The 16,188-nt window shown below is 42.3% G+C and overlaps 1 protein-coding gene across 8 annotated transcripts in view; it reads right to left on the bottom strand.

The window, feature by feature from the left end:
* Positions 1-16,188, bottom strand: part of tspan9a (tetraspanin 9a) — a 146,104-nt gene that overhangs the window by 108,387 nt on the left and 21,529 nt on the right. For 3 of the 8 annotated variants that reach the window (XM_020602989.1, XM_020602988.1, XM_020602984.1), the window contains 2 exons: positions 11,367-11,431; positions 6,145-6,250 (listed from right to left, as the gene is read on the bottom strand). The gene's annotated coding sequence lies outside the window, so the exon portion shown is untranslated. Of the gene's footprint in view, positions 1-6,144; positions 6,257-11,366; positions 11,432-16,188 lie in introns of all 8 variants that reach the window. The other 5 variants (XM_020602992.1, XM_020602991.1, XM_020602986.1 and 2 more) reach the window with 3 other exon arrangements.

Raw genomic sequence — 16,188 nt, 5'->3', positions numbered from 1 at the left:
GAGAGACTTTGGAAAAAAAACTAATCACAGCAGACAACAGCTGTACACTACTTCCAATATTAATTTACAGCAGGAAATTCCCTCATATGAAAAAAGTATCTGATGATAGAGACTGATCAGATTTTTCTGATCTGATTAGAGAAGAAAGAGTGCATTTAACTAGCAGAGCCTCTAACCTGATAAAGCATTAAACCAATGTCCTGTCCTGAATATGGCAGGTCTCCTTCTTCAGTGAAACAACACGCAGATACGCTGCTGAGAGTCTGGCCGTCTGCCTCCGAGTCAGCCAATGAGCGGACCACCGTCTGATCTAAACTACAAAGCAGCGACTGATTGGCGGACTGCTGAGGAGACTGGCAGCAGGCCTGCTGAGAGCGCTGGGAGGAGAGCAGGTGTGTGTGGCGGGTGTGAGACTGCAGTGGCTGTGTGGTGCTTGTAGGTGGTTGAGATGTGCAGTAGAAGACACAGTGTGGAATCATAAGAGCTTGGGCTCTTATGATTCTAACAACAAAAGCCTGGGGTCTGTGTGGCAGACAAACAAGCAAGTGTTGTAGCAGATACTCGTATGTTAGAGAAACACAGACAGAAGTTCAAGCAAGAGCCACTCTGACAGATTTGGTCCTAAGTGGCACGTCCAAGTGATTTAAGAGAACTGTACCAATCACCAATTTTCTCTGTTTTCTCTAATGAACAAAATACATAAAGGTCAGTTTACTCATTATGGGAGCACTGCTGAGCCAATGTTTTCATTTCCTGATTCCTAACAGCACTCCACAACATGAAATTCTTTTTTTTTTGATCAAGTATTATTATTGTAAATGAAACTTGTCTACAAATGTAGCAAGACAGGCAGCGTTAGGTGGCGATTTGGGAGCGCCAATAATGCTAATGTTCAAATTTTACAAGCATGCACTTCCTGATGAACAGGTGGCACTCATCACATTTAAACAAGCACATTTATGCAGTTATGAGAGTCTGATGTGGCATGCGCCTCAATATACTCTCTAAAACTCCATCTATGTTTTGTTGTGACTGGGAATAACGCAAACAGACGACAGATGCCGTCCAAAAAACAATGGAGCAAACCACTATCGTTTCAAAGTTGGGTTCACTGAAAGCATTACAAATAAAATATCTCCACAACCCCCATTAACTTGCATCACTATCACAGGCTTTTAAAGTGAATGAATTTGCCTTCTGTCTAATGGGGGTCTACTGAACTATCACCAAGTATGCAGGCAATGGACCTGTAGTAATGAAGAACTATTAGCAGCATTCTCCATTTAAACGGTGCACGCCAAATCAGTTTAGAGCATTTTATTCCAAATGCCCAAGGCTTTGCATTTAATCCACTGCCAAAGCTGCTGCACCCTGCGCTTGCTGCAGGTTTTCAGCTGCTTGTACCTCCGAGGGCTGTTCAGTGGGCCAATGACAGCTGCAGGAGTGAAATGGAAGTTATTCTGTAATCTCCAGAAACAGGAAAAAGAAAACTGCTATCAAGCACAAAAATGACACGAGAGTGAGAACAACAGAGCTCAGTGCTCAAAAGACTGCACAAAAAAGAAACCCTCCATTCTCCTCAGGAGGTAAAGGACTTGCTGTGTTAAAACATAAATTCATAAAATGTCAGTTTCAGTCAAGATATGGGAGGCTGGAGCAGACGAGAACAAAGTGCTCTCAGATGTGCCACAGGCACAGAGACGGTGCATATGTGGAAAACAGCTGGACACATCTGAGCCTGACCACTGATCTGTAACTATGAAGCCAATCTAAAAGTCAAATACACAGAGTCCTCGCTTTTAAATACTCACAAAAGAAAATGCCCTTTGTTAAAACTGTTCCCCAATGCTGCAGTCACAATGTGTTTTGCATACATCCGTGCATGTGCCTGATCTGGACACGAACAGAAAAAATTACTACATACCCAGGTGCCACTGTCACTCCACATTACTGTGTGCATGTGTATGAGGGTCTGGTAGATCACTGTAACAGAGGAGGCATGACCCTCATCCAGACGCCTGGCTGTGCAATGAGGAGACCACACCAAGCCTGGACTAAAAACACTCAACAGGTAGAGTCCATAAATCACTTCAGTCTACCGAGGGACAGACGCAGACACAGACATACTCCACCTGTTGTAGTACATGCACACACATACGGTACATGATGCTGTGGTAAACAAGGATCTCACACTGTCTGAATAGCAAAAAGTGCTTTAGAGGCCTAATGCAGATGTCAAGGCCATAGTAGTTTTGATTTACGGTGGCCCTGTGGCCGGTCTGTGATGTACAGTATTTAAGGTGCAGCATTTTACATTGTGATGAATACGGTTAGGTGCAGGACCAGATAAATTCTGAAGACGCTTTATAAAGGGTTGCCAAGGAGAAGCAACTATTATTTATCAAAAAATATCAGGGCTTTTTTTTTTTATTCGTTCTTTAGATACAAGCCTTTGAACATCTTTTTAAAATAGGGGCGAAGGAAGGGGACTTTTTATAATGGCATAATAGGGAAGAAAAGTTCACGTGAAACACAGAAATGCATGATTTGACAAAGGTCGAAGATTAATGCAAAAAAAAAAAAAAACCACAATGGATTTCTTATGGCCAGCTGGGGTTTCAATTCCAACTTATGCTGCAGCTCAGGGTAATATGGATCACCCACATGACAAAATCAAATTGGTTTTCCTTCTTCTGGCCCCCTTTCACATTTCCTCACACATTTATTCTTGCACTTCCCCTTTGATCTCTCCCTTTTCCCTCTTCTCCATCAGTTCTGAGGGGATATGAACACAAACAAATGTTTTGGTATGCATGATGCTTTGACCAGACACAGGAGGTGATAGAAGAACTTTCATGTGCACCACAAAGACAGTCATGATTAGGAAGGAAGGCATGCTTAGGGAATGCTAAAACACATGACTGACACTGACTGCAAGGCACAAACAAACATCACAGGTTGCAGTGACGTCTGAGCATGTGCTTCTTCTGATACAAGTGCTCAGTAATGCAAAGCAGTTTGTAGTTGTCCTCAGAAGGATAGCTATGTCATCTTAAAGATGGGACAGTAGATGGTCTCTAGACAAAGGGAGCCAAGAGACAAGTGAGGTCCACCACACCTTATCCTAATCACTTACTCTTTTCTCCCTAATGGAGCAGCTGCTCCCTTAACACACAAAACTTTAATACAAATATACTGTAAGCATTTGCACATACTGTAGCAGATGACATGCAGGGAATGAAGGAATGAGCATGTGAAATCTCTGACATTGGTGAAACAGACAAAAGCTGAAGTCCTGTCATAAAACACAGTCCCTCTCAGCATTTACTGCTTTGTTGCCTTTGCAGTGTGGTCGGTCAGAACATCAATCATTTGCACACATTTGACCCCTAGACCACTTGTGCAATCCATGTTAATGTGCCCATAACAGCCAACATACCAACTGCAGACGTTAGTGGCTAGGAAAGGACACGCACACACACACACACACACACACACACACACACACACACACACGTTTTGTTTGTGTGGCAGTTAATCGTCTGACTAAACTCACATCTCTGCAGGAACACTTTTAAAAAGTAGATTCATAGCCCTGGGATAAGTCTTTTTTTTTTCTTTTTTGCTCCAGTTTGCTAAACAATTTCACCTTGTGCAGTTGCATCCAACTGTGCCCACTCGTCTTTCCTTTGACTTGGTTTGCAATTGTGCTGATTCAAATTCTTCTCACTTTGTCTGAACACAACTTACCCTTTTTACATTCAGTTAATAACTATGGTTAACAATGTTATCCAATATGAAAACGTTTTCCTGCCAATACAAACACACTCCTCTTCCACCAAGCCCCTAACAATACTGAGACTTTGTCAGTTGCCAACTTGATTGTAAATAACACACTTATACAGCAACCAGGGCAGCCTCCTTTTGCTATAGACATTGCCTCGGAGGTGAAAGGTTGCCTCTGATGTCTGATCCCTGGCATCGGTGGCATCACTAAAAACTGCCCATCTGTCCGTCTACATGGTCTATCAGCAAATCTACCAGTACCCCACTTCTACCCCAAAGCACAAGTCCAGCCCAGTGAGAGATTAAAGCAGCTACAGACCTACATTACTATATAATCCTTAGTTGAACAGAATGTGAGCTTTTCCAGTCACAACTGTGTCAACATCTTTCCCAGGAGATCATTTCATGAAAAGAGCCAAATACATTTATTGATTATTACTCAATGCAAAATATTACAATGAGTTACGGTGTGCAATGTTGATAGAAGTAATGTTGTGCCAGCAATAAGATAAAAATATGAACATGGTATCTATTTTCAGAGGATTAGTACAGGGGTGAGTGTCCTGGAACAGTGACAACAAAAGGAGCATGGAGGAACACTTTAGATGCTACACAACTTAAGAGCAAATCGACATGAATCAGACTGTAAAGGATGACTTTTAGAGGGAGGCATAAATTAATCTGAATGGATGATAAAATGTTTCTATGTCATATGTTCACACGGAGGTAAAGACACACACACACACACACGCTCACACCCACACCATTAGGACTTGACAGTGGGGGCTTCTACAGATAAAATACCTTGGATCACTGGGGGCTGGAATCTCACATAAATCCTTACTCAACCTTCCAGCCCTGCGCATTAAACACCATTCTGATCCTCCTCCACACACATGCACACACCCCTGGCTAAAATACTTCAGTGCACTCTGCTACACTGACTATAAACCTCACAAAATCAGTAGACCTGTGCTCACCATCACAGTATGCAAACACTGTTTCTTAATGATCTCCACTGGGACCGGTGAACAGAATCGACACACAAGAAGACAAAAGGGAAGAAAACACTCAGTATGTGTTGTCAACATGTTGCAGTCCACTGCAGCAGAATAGACATTTTCATTTGAAAGGATATTTAAATTGTCCCTTTTTAGCTCCACTGTGAGGTGATGTTAGATCAGCAGTGTCCCATCTGATTTCACCTTCAGCTCCTTTGCTCTGAAGACACTAATGTACATAGATTGTCTTAAAATATTATAACTTGATATTTTACTTATTTTTTAAGAGAATCTGAAAATATACATTAAACTTGAGGTAGAAGCATTTCATTTCAAATCCAAATCGACTTGTTTCTTGCGTCTGTTGTTTTCTCACAGCTAATGGACTGGTCTAATGGCTGGTTTTGCCTTGAGACACTGGGAGTCCTTCTGGGATTCCTGATAAAGTAAAGCAAACAGAATCACCCGTGTTCTGTTTGTTGATCTCTCAATGAAACCCTTACAAAAGGCTCTTGTTTTCAGGTTTCGATTCGTTAACCACAGTGTGTAAAATGTGCTATCAGCCTCAAAAGTAAACTTTTGTTATCAGTCTTTGCCTCAGAAAACCACACATTATATCTGGCAGGATTATTAGCAGACAGATAAGACATTTTTTATTTCTCCTATTTACTGTAGATGACATCCGCAGGAGTATGAATTCCAGACCGTTACCACTTAGGGATAGATTACATGTAAAATGAAGCAGGTAGAAGTATAAAAATATAAAATACAACCTGCATGTGATCATAACCATGAAGGCTAATATAGATGCATACAGCTGTAACTGCATAAAGATCTATTGAGGAGGGGACATAAACAATGGAAATGCATTGTGTAACAGTATACAGCCCCTATTCAATCACTGGAGATGTGCTGGATCATTTACATGAGAAATGGAAAACAATGACTCGGATAATTTCCCAAACATGAGGTTGAATCAAATCTCAGAGTTTTCACCCAAAATCCATTATTAAAAATATCTCAGCACACAAACGATTGATACTGCAGCATTAACCCTGGATCATACAGGACACTTGTTAGTGACAAAGACGACCTCAAATAATTTAGCGGTACCGAGTGTTTAATCTTGGAACAGACAATCGAATTACTTTTTCTGAGTGTAGCATTCACGCTACATTATGACTCCAAAGATTTCTAGATTTTGCTTCTTCATTAAAAACATGTTTTTTGTGCCAACTAATATACACATTTTATCTATATATTTGATTTAGTGCAAGGTGGTTTCAGAAGACCTTACCAAAGTGACAGTTTGAAGCTAAAATAAAACCCACTGACTGTTTATAAAAGGTGTACAAACCCACTGTGGCATCACCCGCTGGTTTTCTGTAGAGCGGTTTGAAGCTCGTGCCTGGCAAAGAGGTGGCGATAGCTAGCAGCTAGTCACCTGTGGAGGACCATCCCACCTGTAACTCAAAGTGGAAACACCCTTAATTATGTGCAACCTTTAGCCTCAATATAATATTAAATGGGCAACTTGTATAACATTTCACCCCCGTATAGTTGTCATGAAAGGGGAAATTAACAAAAGAAAACATCCTTTTTTTTTAACCAGGCTGTAAACATGTTTATTTGGAGCCAGCCTCAAGTGGCAGGTTTTGGCACTCCCACACTGGTGTCATTTGTCAGCCTTGGAGGTTACCGCTTGGTAACAACATACTTCCCTTAAACAGGAATTCACATTTATCAACATACTGTGCCATTATCAAAATGAGGCACAAACTGGTCATTTATCCATTTGATGGGATTAAAGGTTACCAGACAAATACAACAGGGTTTCTGTTTATCCATTATTGGGACTCTTGCTTTATGAGTGCTAGAGGCTCCTACACTCAGAGGTTGGAATCATCAAAACATTTAAACTGAAGCCACAAGAGACCCATCAGTGTGTTAAATGTGTGGCAGGAACAGATTTAGGAGATTTAGAGTAATGGAATAATCATTGTGAAAAACCAAGGCGGCGTGGAGTCACGCAAGACTTGAAGCAACCTTGGGCTTTGTCGATACAATCATCAGTGTCTATCTCTGGCAAAACAACACAGGACTTCAGACACCTTAAAAACCAAACCAATCTCAGCCATGAACACAATAGGTAGACCAGAGCCCTGTGAACGAATATAACAGTGAAAGAACCTAAAAAGACCGACTTTAGACAAAGACCAAAGAGCAGAGTGACTTAAGGTTTTACAAACAAAGAAAGTGGTAAAACCAGCTCAGTTCTAATTCTTATCTTAGAAAGAAATGCTGTAACCTTAGAAGTCATTTTACAGTCATTATGGTATCACATTAAGATTCATTATTTGTCCCTAGAGCTACACACACAGACCTGTTTATGTGCAAATAATTTGATGTGTATCCATGTTATGTCTGAGTGGTGTGTAATTGTGTTGTCATTGCAATGTGGAAAGAGCTGCTAGGAGAAACATGGATGTTTAAAGCACACATGAAGGTCATGAAGGTGAACTGGTCAGCACTGATTGTTGTCTTCAGCCATGGGTCCTAGAGACGGATGTTTGTCTCAATCACCTTGGACAGTGAAGGAGTAAACAGAGAGCAGCTTTACCACTCAGGAGGCCAAGCAGAGACACACTCGTTACCACACATACATGCTCATAGCAACTACATCTTTTCACAGCTTCAGTCTTTCTTGCTCTACAACTTTCTACCCCCCGACTGGCATTTGTGATCTAAGATCAGTGCTTCTAAGCAGAGTGACAGATGATACAGCCTGCCCTTTGGGCTCCAGTCGGAATGGCTACAGATCAATACCCAGAGCTGGCTGCCTGTCAGCATTCACACAAACATGCACATATGCTTGCACAGACCACATGTACATACACACACACACAAAAAGGCATTTATGTACAAGGCTAGCATCAAAGCCCATCTGAGCCAGTTGGCATTTACCAGAATGGGACCTGGATGAGTGCAACCCAGCAGGAGGGGACATTCCAGGGATAGCTCCCAGCCTAGAGGAGCAGCACGGTTGGAGGATGACGGAGCTGTGCAATTCTGATCACAGTTTTTTCTGGCTTCGCTGGCTGGTTAAGTAGTTTGGATGGATGAACTGACTGACTGAGCAAAGCAACAGGTTGAAGAAACAATCAAGAGGTTGACATTGCTATGAGGTGTGTGTGTGTGTGTGTGAGAATGCGTGGCAAGGTGGCCGTTTAACCTCTGTTGGAGAATCTGTGTGAGAGCAACACATCATTGTGCTGCAGAGCTGAGAATGTGCAGTGCAAGTTAAACCTTTTAACAGCAGGTTGCGTCTGGAAAACAATGTTGCTTATTGTGGAGTTCTGAAGATTTATGATGGCATGGCCGAATAATGGGAAAACATCATTTAACTCGTATACTGGGCTCCCATATGAATGCTCTCCCATTGTTTGGCACATTTGACTGTGTATTATTGATCATTACATAAGCATTCATTCACTAAAACATGCCACATACATGCAACCACAGCATTGTCAAATATCTCAGTTTATTGTAGCATATTTATAACTGTGTGTAAAACTGGCTGATTTTATTTTTTAAAAACTACATTTAAAAAGTTTAAAATCACACAAAATATGCTTTGTGAAAACTAGGAAGACTTCTTTGTTTTAGAGAATAAAAGTTGGCAGTTTCATCTGAAGACTGAATGAAAGGTCAAGATGGGATTTTTTGCACTGAGGCTCTAATGAGCTCCTCTACATCAAGCTCTGCTCAGGCACAAATCAGCAGATTAATTATCCTTCTGGCTGAAGAAATTAGAAATCTTCCCTTGCCTCTTCTTTGCTTTCTTAGACAAGCGCTATCAGGTGCACATGTTGTGAAATGTTTTGACAGATCATACTTATATTTTCCATTAGTTTTCATTCAGAAGAGCACATCATCACATTGCATTATGAGACAAACAATTCATGCATCCATACACATAAGCATGCATGCATAAACTGCCACACACATACATTATGTGACATTATTTAAAGTGACAATGAAGACTGCTGTCCGCTGTCAAATAGAGGCTCTTGGAGACCCAAAGTGAACTGCCAAGCCTTTACGACTAAAGTCCGCCTACAGTTCCTCTGCGTGCTCACACCATCTTCCCAAACAGAACCAACGTGCAGTGACCTGTGCAAATAAACTGTGTCCAAGAAACAGGTTTTGTTTGTATTGTTCCATCATGTTTTGCTCTACTGATCCTACTGTAGCTACATAAATAAAAATGAGATGTATAAATAATGCAACCATAGATCTGACACACACAATAACACTGACATCCCCACACTTGTCTGCCACCTCCCTCTCTCAACCAGCTGGTTTATTTATCGTCTCCCGTGCTGTAGCAGAGTCAATAAATAGCCAATTAAAGACAGGCATATAAGGTCTCTGTTGGCCACCGGTGCATGTGGTGCCATCTGGATGGGGAATTAACTATGTAAAGTGTTCACTGGTGAAACTGCATCAGTCAGTATCTTTCAGCTAGCACAACAGGAGAGACAGCAATCCCCCCCCAGCAATGTAATTTTGTAGGCCAACCCAGAAGTTGGCATCACCCTGGTGCCTTTGACAATAATAAAAACCCATTCAAAAAGCCCACCGACTTCAGGGCGAGGGGACGGGAAATTCAAAAGTGCTAGTTCTGTTAGGACTCGCTGCTATGGCACTCTATACTGTATATATACACACTCCCCCAGTGTGTTAACCACCTTGTACTGTGCTGCAGGGCCATTAGTGGTCAGAGAGGCCCAATGGAGCTGTTGCTCCAGGCTGAAAGGTTGTGAGACATGCTTGTATGTGTCCTTGTCGGCAATATGACTGAATGACTTTCCATCCGAGGACAAATTTAGTTACACACGCACATAGTGCTACAGATGTCATAGTTATAAAAGTAAATCAAGATATACAGTACACTGCTAAATAGCACTGTTTTCAAAGGCTCCGTTCTTGTTTTTTGCCTAATTGCACATTTAATCACACTGAACACTAACTGAACAAGCCTTGTGGCCCCGTTCTTTCTCTCTCTTCTTTCTTTTCCTGTTAACAGAGAAACACAGATGCTTCCATGGGGACAAAAGGACAAGCAGGATACAGCTGGTTCCAGAGCAGCACTGCAAACAACAGACAACTGAAAATACAACATTCTCCCTACACACCCGATTGCAAATGAAGACAACGCTGAGGCTGCCATCTAATTGCGCATTATGTTGTACTGCTATTTAAATGCACTTTGGTATGCAAACCCAATAGAGCCTGAACATTGTTTTTAATAAGCTGACCTCAACAACTCTGTCACTCTGAAAATAAACAAAACACAAACTCTGTCATCCTTGTCTGTGTACTAATTTACCTAACCTTTTCATCAACTAATTTCTCTGATGTCCCTGTCACCATCATGTGGCGACCTATAAATCTCATCATCGAAACAGAGATGACCAAATAAACCCTCTAGCAGCTGAAAAGAAATTCAGTAGAGCACCTTCAAGGTGCTTTGTTAGTCCAGTTTTACCTGTAGGAGTTTCTGTAGGCAGATGTTTTACTGCCACACAAGAAATAAATTCACGAAGGGTGAAAATTAGTTCATAGCATCTCCTGATGACTTTACTGCAGATATGAACCAGGAAGAAACACTGTCCAACAGTCCAAATGTGATTTATTTTTTAAATTATTTTTACAGAGGGACATCAGTCCAGTGGAAAAACACTAGAGATAAATGTTTGCACCTTGAGGCAGGTAAATGACAGTCATAACGGATTCAGATTCTCCCCAGGTCCTCTTCCCTCTAATTTTTTGTCTTGCTTTAGCTTGTTAAAGAAACTGTGGTTTTAAATGGCAGCAGATTAGATTTCTGGGGAACAGAAATGCATTGTGAAAGTGAGAGTGTGACGTGAAACACACAAAACCTTGACCCTTTCAATCCAAAGCCCTTGTGAATGATCTTCTGCCATGGAACTTTCCGCCTACAGTATATACAGTAGGTCCTCTTGAGCACACATCCCATTGCATGGCTGGCACTGAAGCTATACTCGCTTTCTGGCCATCTCTGTGTCGCCCTCACTCTACATTCCTCCTTCTCTGCCATGCGAGGCACTGTCAAAGAGCCTAACAGTTCAGCCTCGATTTGATCTCAAGGCACAGGTTATCTGTTGACTGGCTAATTTTAGGTAGCCGCATTAAGCAGTGCTTCTCTTTGAAGCATGGATACCACACAGCAGGGAGGTCTGGGTGGTTATCAGTGTGCCCTCTGCGTGTTCACCCTCACAACTCTGAGTCCACTGTAATCTGGACAAGATCTGTATCTTAACCAACTCTGCGTGAAGTGTAACCCCAGGTGTGAGGGTGTGGGCTGCAATTAAAGACATGTTTGAATTAATGTGAGCTCAAGCACTTTTCCATCTGAGTGGGCTTGATGAATAAACTGAGCAATACACAGGAGATGTTCAAGGATCAAATCCTGCTGAGTAATTAAAGGATCTTTGTATATGCTTACAGATTATCATAGCAGATGGAGGAAGGGTGTGACAGCATTAATCTTACCTTCCTACAAGGGTGAGAAACAGGAAGAGAGACTGTCTCCACCTCAGGCTGGGGAGGTCAAAAGTCTGCAAAAATAAACAGCATGTCAGTCAGTTTCTGGTCTTACTCTCAGGGAAACCATGTTTAAAAGGAAATTTATTGCATCTTATTTAGTTTTTTTTTATTTACGCCCTCATTTATTGAATCAAGCAACCAGTGAGCCAATCCCATGAATTACAATACCGCAGAGAAAAAAAGCTCGTCAACCAAATAAAGCAGGAGTATAAAAACTTAGGCTTGTATCCAACCAGCCTTGAGTTGTTACTAAAATGTGTCCACAGTACAACTTGTGTTTATAGCAGGTTACACAGCAGGATGCTGAAGTTTCCTCTCTTTTACAGAATGGTCGACCACCTGGTCTGACACTCACTCAACACAATACAGCTCTTAGAGTGTGACCTTGCATGCAGCAGCAGAAAGCAGGGTCACAACAAGCCAAGGTGAATGTCTTGAAGGCAAATGCGCCTGGTCGTTTGTGCACATATGCAGTTCTGTTTTTGTTTTGTTTTATCTTTCAGAGCACTCTAATGAGATCAAACTTACAAACACACACACACACACACAAAATAGGAATGCAAAAAACACATGGGCACACAGAGAGGCACAGCCAAGGCAAGGTACATAGGATGTCAAAGCGCTGCATCTGCTCTCCAGCATGAATGATGATTCTCTAGATGCACCTTCATGTGAGAGCAGCAGACAGCATCTCGGCTGATTTAGCGCCTCTCTCTCTCGAATACATCAGGGGTCACTTTTCTTTCCACAGGAAGACTTGCAGTATGAGGGAACAGATGCTGCTTTAATTTTTATTTTATTGAGAAGAATGTTGGCTAAAGTTTCCCTCTGTCTGTTGCATAAGCTTACCAAACGGCAACTGCCACTGCCAGAACTAACTGATGGGACTTTAGTTTTGTGTTCCTTCAATATAAAGCACAATCTACTGAAGGTTTAGATTTCTGAGACAAGCTGAAATGTTCATGCATATGGAGGAAAAGGTTGTGGCTGGGGGACACTCCAAAGCAAATGTTCAGTCAAGCACAATATATGAATCTGTTGAGACTGACTGGGACAAATTACTGCACATACTGTGTTCAATCAGTCAGGTATGAATCTTAATATGTCAGGCACAATTGTCTTACACTGACTTTTCCTCATCTCTTCAGAACCTCATTTCATTAAAGACTCGTTTATTGTATAAAGGATTTAAAGGCAAGGCCAAAATAGAACGAATCAGCTTCATGGTTTTCAATTTCTGTCAAAAGACCTAAGGCCAAGCATGGAGTGAGAAGCACTGAGCGGCCGGGTGGGCGGGCACAACAGAACGAAGGGCCGTAATGATAAGAGAATGAGCATAATGTTCGTGTGCGAGGGTCGCAGAAGGTGAGGACTGATAAATAATAAGGAACCAAAGAGATAACAAGGTGCCAGGAGGGAAGAAAATCAAGCGAGAATGTGCAAACTGCTGTAGAGGATGAAAGAGTGACAGCCAGCAAAAACAAGACAGTTTGTTCCCCCCATTAGCAGGCAGAATTAATTAGGGCTCTGCACTGTGCAACAAGACAAATATAATTACGTTACAGCATTATTCCTCATCATTACAAGCCTGCCTCCTTCCTGTTCCCTGGGGGACTGTGGACAGTCAGCTCTAAACAATGGCCATGGAGAAAAACAAGATGGCCATCAGCATCCAGTAGGCACAATGTTGGAACAATATTTCCACAGTACTGCAAGTCATGCTCAGGAGATAGATTTCTGGACATCAGACATTATCTTGCATTCCTATAACTATAAACAAACTATAATGTGGCTTCAAATGTGATCACTCACTCTCTGTGAGCTATATTTACCATCTGTGGCCCTTAACCCTGTTTGTGTCTGTATGCAGCACGTGTGGACGAATTGATGTGCTCTGTGTGTGCCTCTGTGAGATCTTGCAGCAACCATGATGATGGCTCATTATCTTGAGAAATATACATGACATTCTTTATTACACTGGAAACAGAGAGCCTTCTCGCGGCTTTGTCGGTGTTTGCAATTCAGCATTCAAACACCATTCTTTAAGATCCAACAGGGGAAGGAAGCTGACCTTGGCATTCTAGCACATGGCTCTCTGTTCTCAAGGTGGAAACAAACCAACTATCCCAAAAAAAAAGAGATTAAAATTCGTCATGACTGATTTTTTTTTTTTTTTTTTTTACAGACTGGGAATACAATGTGCGACTTTGTAATGAGGACAGTGAAAACAAATAACCTTGCTTTAATAAAAAGCAGGGAGAGAGCCACTGAAAGCCACTGCAGTGCTGTGTGTGTGGTAATGGAGTATCATTTGTCTCATGGGAGAGAGTAGAGCCCTGCAGCTGCGGCATACACAGAGCTCACACAGCTGTGAATGAGGCGGTGTCAGCCAGCGCTGGCACACATCGGCAAGTCAGCTGAGAACGGCCGGCTTCCCTCATGCTGAGGAAGACGAAATGTGGCTCTGCTGGACTAGCCTGGAGTTGAAACACACTGTGTACCATGGCGCTGGATGACAAAAACCTTTGAGATGAATTCATGAATGTGCTCTGAAACATCTAGTACACATCAACATAAGCATGGTCAGCAACAGGTTGACAGTATTACTGGAGGCTTGCTGCATACCTGTTACCTGACTGGTCTGACTTTAGTAATTGTTTAGGAAGGGGGTGCTAAAAGTCCAGTTGTAATAAATTTACTTGAATTAGTGTGAAGCAGGCTGTTTGAGCTTTTTTATGTGAGCTTAGCTGTGTGTCTATGAGTCATGCCATCCTAGGTTTAACACCCTGTAGGGATTATGGACAACATGCTGCAGAGAGCGTTCCATCCATTCTACACTCCGTCTGCTTTTCTGGCACAAATGCATACATTGAGACACTATAGTGCATAATCTCTGTTCCATATACAGGGTGGGTAGGAGACAGCAAAATCAAAATGACAGGATGTGGAACTAAGCACATCCAGGTATAATGAAAGCATCTTTCCTTTGTTTACAGAGCTAACAGGCTACTGATCGTTCCTTGGCAAAGCCTTGAGGTTCAGATATAGGTCTCACCAGTGCCTCACAGCCCTGCATGTAAAGGTGGGTGTGAGAAAACTACTGTTGCCAAACTGCTGAGTCTGCTGTGTTAGCACAGCCCTACGGGTGATCCAAAAGACCATCATCAATATATTATAAATGACTCTGCAGTTTCCCCCTCATGCTTCTTTTTAGTCGCTCTCTCCCCTCTCGTTTTCTCTGCATAGGACATTTACACCCAGCAGCTGTCCCACCATATTTATCTCTTCAGATCAATCTCTTTTCACTGTCACATGCTCCGCTATGCACATGACAAGGTTTCTCAGGGCAAAGTTTCTCTACACTAAGTGTTGTCCTGCCTTAATCCAGGTTCACTGTGCTGAAAGGGAGGAAAAGTCACTTTCCAAATCCTCAACAGCTGCATCGGTAAGATCGGACTTTCAGTCCCTCGTCTCTTTACATTGTCATCATGCTACGTTCTCCCTGAGTATACCCCTCTTTACACCATCAGTCACAGTAGGACATACATGGAGGGCATGACGCCTCTGCCCAGGAATGCTGAAAAGGAGCCAAAACAGATCCCCTTCCATGAAGCAGCATGGATGCTCAAGCAAAGCAACACACACACACACACACACACACACACACACACACACACACACACACACACACACACATTCTTCTTGTGGCACCATGGGGATGTGAAAATGAAAACGGAAATCGGGGGGATCTTGAGCTGGCAAGTGGCTTAACTTTGTCTATACTTTTCTTTACTCTACTGTTCTTCCAGTTATGTATGGAATCCACACCACTTCCACCAGAAATCTGCATGACTAAGGCGCTTAGTCCTTATCAAAGTGAACTGCAGTGTAATTCAAGACACTGGGCAGATTGGCCAAGCTCTGATTGCAGGCGGATGTGTGTGGAAGTTAAGTCAGGGGACTGTGGGGGAGCTACTGTATGCTCTGGCAGGGAACCAAACTGTGTGGCATTGCTGAATGGTGAGATACACGAGTGGAGGTTCCTGCAGAAGCTGAATTATACAAGGCAGGACAGAATTCACTGGGCAGCTTTAACCATGCAATTACTTTATATATGGAGAGTGAAAAAACTGTCAGCTTAGCTACAGTACAGAGCACATCTTCAAATAGAAACACAACAGAGATGAACTAGAGCTTTGGCTGTCAAAGTGAAATGAAAGTGGGTTTGTTTCCATTTAGCTTGTGGCACATCTTCAAATGTCCATTCACTGTTTTCACATATGAAGAAAGCAAGTATCACCTTCAATTGGATGTTCCTTGTTCTGAGTCACAAGCTCTTCTTTAATAAACAATTTGGAGGACAACTGCCTTTACACATTAATTCCTCCTGTATTGTGATGATGCCTGCATCTGTGAAGGGATACACATTCACACACCACACATACGCATAAGCCGTTGCTGTTAGAAAGGGTTTGGGGGTCAGCTGTGTGCCAAGGTTCATGGAGCTCTGATGAAGAAGAGGAATGACAGCTCTGCTTCAGCTCATCACCCCGACTGGCAGCTCACACAGCATCATTTATCTGTGAAAGTTTTGCAGCTGAACACACCACACTACGGGTGGGCAAATCCGCACTGTGTCTATGCTAATTTACCCCTCGCGCTTCAAAGAAATAACTTTATAACAGGCTGCAAATTGATGTTATATGAAGTGTGGTCCACTGTTGAAACTAGATAATGTAGCTGGTCATATTATATCTACTGAGGGGTG

The sequence above is a fragment of the Monopterus albus genome, unplaced genomic scaffold, assembly GCF_001952655.1.
Source record: "Monopterus albus unplaced genomic scaffold, M_albus_1.0 scaffold59.1, whole genome shotgun sequence".
Taxonomy (NCBI): domain Eukaryota; kingdom Metazoa; phylum Chordata; class Actinopteri; order Synbranchiformes; family Synbranchidae; genus Monopterus; species Monopterus albus.
Note: the sequence above shows the minus strand (reverse complement) of the source record. Positions and strands in the feature narration are given on the sequence as shown.